Source organism: Scyliorhinus torazame, chromosome 19, assembly GCF_047496885.1.
Source record: "Scyliorhinus torazame isolate Kashiwa2021f chromosome 19, sScyTor2.1, whole genome shotgun sequence".
In the NCBI taxonomy this organism is placed as follows: domain Eukaryota; kingdom Metazoa; phylum Chordata; class Chondrichthyes; order Carcharhiniformes; family Scyliorhinidae; genus Scyliorhinus; species Scyliorhinus torazame.
The window spans coordinates 62,163,893-62,171,770 of NC_092725.1; positions in this window are offsets into that span (position 1 = coordinate 62,163,893).

Sequence of the window (7,878 nt, forward strand, 5' to 3'; positions counted from 1 at the left end):
TGGGGTTTCGCGGAAGGAACTGATCTACCAAACAATCTACCAGCCCCATTAATATCCACTAAGCACGGGCGATTAACGGTTACAAGGAGGGGACAATTCATATGAAGCTAAATTTATTGTTGAAGCACTTACATCTTTTGTTAAAATCAGTTTATTTGGGTGACCACCCTGTGAATAAGAGTTACAAATGATGTGGAGATGCCGGCGTTGGACTGGGTGGGCACAGTAAGAAGTCTTACAACGCCAGGTTAAAGTCCAACAGGCTTCCGGAGCACAGCTCCTTCCTCAGGTGAATGCAGGTGAGTTACAAACACACCAAGGAAGATTCTCAGGGAGCGAGTCTAGGATCCCACAATGACAATTGCCAATGGTGTGACTCATCCCAAGTGTCAGATCGAACCCCAGATCGGGTGGAAAGCCTTTTCTTGACAGCTTGGATCTTGTGTGTCTTTCTTGCGGAGTAAGAAGTCTTACAACACCATGTTAAAGTCCAACAAGTTTGTTTCGAATCACGAGCTTTCAGAGCGCAGCTCCTCCCTCAGGAGTTCACCTGAGGAAGGAGCAGTGCTCCGAAAGCTAGTGATTCGAAACAAACCTGTTGGGCTTTAACCTGGTGTTGTAAGACTTCTTACTGTGCCCAACACCGTCATCTCCACATCATCTCTTGTGGAGATCATGGATTTGATTCAATTTGAATTGGTTTTTGGAGCAAGAAATTAGATGGATTTACATTTTGCCCGGTCCACTCTGCACATTGGCTTTGTAACTTTAAGAATTTTTTTGAAGAACAGCCTTCCTGACACTTACCCCCGGGAGCCCTGACTGAGTGAGATGTCACTGTTACAATGCAGGAGGATTGTTCTCCCCAGGTGTGCACAGTTAACAGAAAGAGGTTGCATTTATACTTTGGGAGAGTTTTAAGCTGCTGATGTCCTTTTGAAGAATAGTTACAATTACAAAGTAGGAATCACGGCGACCAACTGTATCGCCAAATTCACCAAATCATTATATATTTTTGAAGTTCAGTGTTGTTGGTTGAGGGACAGATGTTGCCCTGGACCACTGTTGCTTATAGACATAGACATAGAATTTACACGGCAGGAGGAGGTCATTCAGCCCATCGAGTCTGCACCGACCCTTGGAAAGAACACCCCACATCTCCAACCTATCCCTGTAACCCAGTAACCTCACTAACCCTTTTGGATACTAAGGGCAATTTAGCGTGGCCAATCCACCTAACCTGCACAATTTTGGACTATGGGAGGAAACCGGAGCACCCGGAGGAAACCCACGCAGACATGGAAAGAATGTTCAGACTCCGCACAGACAATGACCCAAGTCGGGAATCGAACCTGGGACCATGGAGCTGTGAAGCAACTGTGCTAACCACTGTGCTACCGTGCTTCACAGCACCAGGTCCCAGGTTCGATTCCTGCTTGGGTCACTGCACGTTTTCCCCATGTCTGCGTGGGTTTCCTCCGGGTGGTCCGGTTTCCTCCCACAAGTCCCAAAAGACATACTTGTTAGGTGAATTGGACATTCTGAATTCGCCCTCTGTGTACCCGAACAGGCACTGGAGTGTGGCGACTAGGGGCTTTTCACAGTAACTTCATTGCAGTGTTAATGTAAGTCCACTTGTGACAACAATAAAGATTATCATTATCACTATTCCAAACTTATCTGAAATAGGCCCATGGGATCTGTTGCATGTACCCGAGAGGCCAGACAGAGCCTCAGTTCTAATATCCCATCCAAGGGACAGCACTTCCAACAGTGCTGCACTCCCACTGCAGGTCAGCCAGAATCACTGGCTCAAGTGTCTGAAGTGGGAATGAACCCGCGACCTTCTGGCTGCCACCCACACCAAATCTATATGAAAGTACCGAATAACTGCAAGTAATGTACAACTGAAATAACAATGTCTGGGCATCACTGCAAAGCAATATTCCACTCTGCAGAAATGCTAAAATGACTTATTTAAATGTAAAGTCATTGCCCCAACCCCTCCAGTTGAAAAGAAAGAATGCGGGACCTGAAGTTACTCTTACCACTTCGCCTGGACACTGCATGGAGCAAAGCTCCAAGTTCAAAAAGAGCTCAGCTGCCTTGTGTCACGTGGATACTTGGCTGCATTTATCTGATGCTGATTTAAACATTTAAACAAAACGCCGACACCATCTTGTGTCTGCTCTCAACTGTGAATTTTAACTGTAAGGAGAGGAACACTATCTACTTTTCCTCCTGATAGGACAGGTCCACAGCTCTCTCTTCTTGGGCAGTTTCCTCTCTCCTAAGATTTGGTTTGCAACCTTGAGTTTAATTTTGTACTCCAAGTGAGATCATCCTTTTGTGATCCTCCCATTGATTGGAAACTTTGTTTGCTTATAAAAATATATATTTTTTCACCTGAACGGGGGAACAGGAGTCAGCCGTTCAATCAAGGGTCACAGTGTATGACTGTGTCAAAGAGCATTCTTCATGTGACATGGGGCTGGAGAGTGTGTAGCCAGTATTTGAGAGTTTACCAGCTCATAAATCTAATTGGGAGTTTTATGTTGCCATTGGTGTCTCACTGGACTGAGTGCTGGAATAATATCCAATGTTCATCCTCAGCATCTTGAAGCAGGATCTTCATCTGCCTGGGACTAACTGTTGGCCATTTGGACACAGCATGGCTTTGCTTTCTGTTCACTGATGGGGCCGGTAATCCTGGGTGATACATGTTAAATATGTGGACTATGAATGCACCTGGAGGCTACAAATGTAGAATCTAGACTATAGGTTACAGTACTAATTATATAAAATGTAGATTGGAAAGTTGATTGCTGCTGCAATTCTTTTAACTAGCACATGAGCAAGGAATAGAAGTGCCTTGAGCTTCCATAGAATGTCTACATTTGGCCATTGAGCCTGCACTGACCCTCCAGAATAATAATAGCATATTGTCACAAGTAGGCTTCAATGAAGTTACTGTGAAAAGTCCCTAGTCGCCACACTCCGGCGCCTGTTCGTGGAGGCCGGTACGGGAATTGAACCCGCGCTGCTGGTCTTGTTCTGCATTACAAGCCAGCAGTTTAGGCCACCGTGCTAAACCAGCCCAAGAGCACCCTACCTAGGCCCACTCCCTCATCCTATCCCTGTAACCCTTCGCATTGATCAAGCCACCTGAACTGCACTTTTTTAGACACTAAGGGGCAATTTAACATAGCCAATCCACCCAACCTGCACATCTTTAGAGGAAACTGGAGCAGCCGGAGAAAACCCATGCAGACGCGGGGAGAACTTGCAAACTCCACACAGACCTCAAGGTTGGAATTGAACCTCGGTCTCTGATGCTGTGAGGCAGCTGTGCTAACCACTGTGCCACTCCCTCACACACTTGTCCCACACGCCCGCACCCACACCAACTCCTGCTCTTGTTGCTATAAGACCACAAGGCATAGGAGCAGAATTAGGCCACTTGTCCCATCGAGTCTGCTCCGCCATTCAATCATGGCTGATATTTTTCTCATCCCCATTCTCCTGCCTTCTCCCCATAACCCCTGATTCCCTTATTAATCAAGAACCTGTCTATCTCTGTCTTATAGACACTCAGTGATTTGGCCTCCACAGCCTTCTGCGGCAAAGAGTTCCACAGATTCACCACCCTCCCTCCCTCCTCATCTCTGTTTTAAAGGATCATCACTTTAATCTGAGATGGTGTCCTCTGGTTCTAGTTTTTCCTACGTGGAAACATTCTCTCCACGTCCACTCTATCCAGGCCTCGCAGTATCTTGTACGTTTCAAAAAGATCCCCTCTCATCCTTCTAAACTTCAACGAGTACAGACCCAGAGTCCTCAAACGTTCCTCATATGACAAGTTCCTCATTCCAGGGATCATTCTTGTGAACCTCCTCTGGACCCTTTCCAAGGCCAGGACATCCTTCCTTAGATACGGGGCCCAAAACTGCTCACAATACTCCAAATGGGGTCTGATCAGAGCCTTATACCGCCTCAGAAGTACATCCCTGTTCTTGTATTCTAGCCCTCTTGACATGAATGCTACCATTGCATTTGCCTTCTTAACTGCTGAACCTACACATTAACTGTAAGAGAATCGTGAACAAGGACTCCCAAGTCCCTTTGTGCTTCTGCTTTCCGAAGCATTTCCCCATTTAGAAAGTAGTCTATGCCTAGATTCCTCCTTCCAGAGTGCATAACCTCACACCTTTCCACATTGTATTTCATTTGCCACTTCATTGCCCACTCTCCAAGCTTGTCCAAGTCCTTCTGCAGCCCCCTTGCTTCCTCAATACTACCTGTCCCTCTACAGATCTTTGTATCATTTGCAAACTTAGCAACCTTCTTCCAGATCATTAATGTATATTGTAAAAAGTTGTGGTCCCAGCACAGACCCCTGAGGCACACCACTAGTCACCAGCTGCCATCCTGAAACCCCCACTTTTTGCCTTCTGCCAGTCAGCCAATCCTCTATCCATGTCAGGATCTTACCCTTAACACCATGGGCCTTTAACTTATTTAACAGTCTCCTATGCGGCACCTTGTCAAAGGCCTTCTGGAAATCTAAATAAATCACATCCACTGGTTCTCCTTTGTCTAACTTGCTTGTTATCTCCTCAAAGAACTCTAACAGATTTGGCTCATCCGAACATCAATTCTCTTTGCCCAGCTTACATTCATAATCTCTGATAGATTTACCCAACCGAGATGTGTCAGTCTTGTTTTTGAAAGTTCCAATGGTCACACAATCCAGAGCCTTTTGGAGAGGAGAATTCCACATTTCTATCAACCTTGTGTCTGGTAACCTCCTTCGTGTTTTAAAATTAAACACGTACATATTCGAGGCAGAAGTTGTAAATAAATCATAGTGAAAGCACTCAACCATATTTTGATCTATTAACGGAGGGAGGCATCATGGAACCAATACAGTGCAGAAGGAAGCCATTACCGACCCTCTGAAACAGCACCCAACCTAGGCCCACTCCCCTCCATGTCCCCAAAACCCCACCTAACCAGCATATCTTTGGACAACAAAGGACAATTTAGCATGGCCAATCCACCAAGGGGGATGGGGTGGAGGGGTGATGGGGGGTGGAGAAGGAGGAGGGGGGAGGGGAGGGGAAGGGACGGGAGGGGGAGGGGAACGGACGGGGAGGGGGAGGGATGGGGAGGGGAAGGGACGGGGAGGGGAGGGGAATGGACGGGGAGGGGGAGGGATGGGGAGGGGAAGGGCCGGAGAGGGGAAGGGACGGGGAGTGGGAGGGGAACAGACGGGGAGGGGGAGGGGGAGGGGAAGGGATGGGAAGGGGAGGGACGGGGAGGGGGAGGGACGGAGAGGGGGAGGGGCAGGGAGGGGGAGGGACGGGGAGGGGGAGGGGATGGAGGGGGAGGGACGGGGAGGGGAGGGGAAGGGACGGGGAGGGGGTGGGGACGGGACGGGGAGGTGGAGGGGAAGGGACGGGGAGGGGAGGGGAAGGGACGGGGAGGGGGAGGGACGGAGAGGGTGAGGGACAGGGTGAGGGAGGGATGGGGAGGGGGAGGGACGGGGAGGGGTGGGGAAGGGACGGGGAGCGGGAGGGGACGGGACGGGGAGGTGGAGGGGAAGGGATTGGGAGGGGGAGGGGGAGGGACGGGGAGTGGGAGAGGAAGGGACGGGGAGGGGGAGGGGACGGGAGGGGAGGGTTAGAGGAAGGGACGGGGAGGGGGAAGGGAAGGGAGGGGGAGGGAGTGGGAGGGGTAGGGGGAGGGAGTGGGAGGGGGAGGGATGGGGAGGGGAAGGCACGGGAGTGGAAGGGAGGGGGAGGGACGGGGAGGGGGAGGGACGGAGAGGGGGAGGGACGGGAAGGGAGAGAGGGGAAGGGACGGGGAGGGGGAGGGGACGGGACGGGGAGGGGGAGGGGACGGGACGGGGAGGTGGAGGGGAAGGGACGGAGAGGGGGAGGGGAAGGGACGGGGAGGGGGAGAGGAAGGGACGGGGAGGGGGAGAGGAAGGGACGGGGAAGGGGAGGGAGGGGGAAGGGAAGGGAGGGGGAAGGGAAGGGAGGGGGAGGTAGTGGGAGGGGAAGGGGGAGGGAGTGGGAGGGGGAGGGGAAGGGAGGTGGAGGGGGAGGGGAAGGGAGGTGGATGGGAAGGGAGGGACAGGAGGAGGAGGGAGGGAGGGGGAGGAGGAGGGAGGGGGAGGAGGGGGAGGGGAGGAGGGGGAGGAGGAGGGAGGGTGAGGGGGAGGGGGAGGGCGGGTGATGGAGGGTAAGGGGAGGGAGGGGGACGGAGGGAGGATGAGGGGAAGGGTGTGGGAGGGGGGAAGGTGGGGGAGGGGGACGGAGGGGGAGGGAGGAGGATTGAGGGGGTGGGGGTGGGAGAGGGAGTGGGAAGGAGGAGGAGGAGGTGGGGGTGGGGGAGGGAGGGGGAGGGAGGGGGAGAGGGAGGGTGACGGGGAGGGAGGGGAGAGGAGGGGGAAGGGGAGGAGAGGGGGAGAGGAGGGGAGGGGGAGGGGAAGTGAGGGAAAGGGGATGGGGAGGGGGAGGGGTTGGGGAGGGGTAGGGAAGGGGGAGGGGGATGGGTAGGTGAAGGAGAGAGGAGGGGGAGGGGTAGGTGCAGGGGCGGGGGAGAGGGGAGGGGAAAGAGGATGGTTGGAGGTGGGTTTTGACATCTGTGTGCGAGTGGGAAAGAGGGCGATGTTGACAGTAGGATGGAGAAGCTTGTTATTTTTGTTTGAATTATTGGATTATTTTTGTCTATTATGTTTTAAGTTTTATTTGTAGGTCACGGCGCCGAGGTCCCAGGTTCAGTCCCGGCTCTGGGTCACTGTCCGTGTGGAGTTTGCACATTCTCCCCATGTTTGTGTGGGTTTCGCCCCAGAACCCAAAGATGAGCACATCAGGTGGATTGGCCACGCTAAATTGCCCCTTAATTGGAAAAAGTAAATTGGGTACTCTAAATTTATTTTTTAAAAAGTTTTATTATAGAATAGAGAATTGGCATGGTGATCACACCTCATGGGTTGTTTGCTGGATTGTGATTGGGGCAACAATTAGTGATGCAACAACAATGACGACACTTCAACATTACTTCATTAGTTGCAAAGCACTTTGTGCTGTCCTGAGATCACCAAATACAAGTCACTTCTCTACAGAATTGTAGCCAATGTCTGACATGCCTCTCTGCCAGAGCAGGTCCCCGCTGGGAGGAAGGATTGTTGAAATGTTCCTCAGACTGTACTAGAATTTGTGAATGGACTGTTGCTGAAGTCTTCACCTCTAAACCTCAGCAAGTCTCACTGACTAATAAAACCGCTCTCAGACTTCTCAAAACCGAGTCAAGGATCAACATGATCTGTGTTGTATCTGTACACTACCAGCTTCAGGTAACACCCCAAACTCAATAAAATGCTTGGACCAGAACAGAGAATAATTTGCTTTCCCTACATGAGTGAAGGCTACCTGAATAATCTGTCTGAGGGATGCAAATTCATTGATCTCTCCAGCCGTTTAACTCACACTTTTCTATACTTTTGTTTCTCTGTCAGACCGTTTTAGGTTGAAACAGTCCATTTTACATTGAAGCTCATTAGAACTAAGGGATTATTCATGATATAGAAAATATAAGCCAAAATGTCATGATGAGTCTATATAAATCTTAAACCTCAGGTAAAGTCGTGCGCAGTACAGATCAGTCTTACCCTGGTAAACTATTAAAATTATTTGATTTATCGTTATCATTTGCACTTAGGCTTCAAAAGTCCCGCCTAATCAATGGACAATCAGATAGGCCCATAGTGCGTCTGATGTTAGACGTTATTAACTTACAACAAAAGGCTTTGAAGTTTGATGGGCTGTGGAACCACAGTTTGACATTAGATAATCCATAAAGGTAAAAATC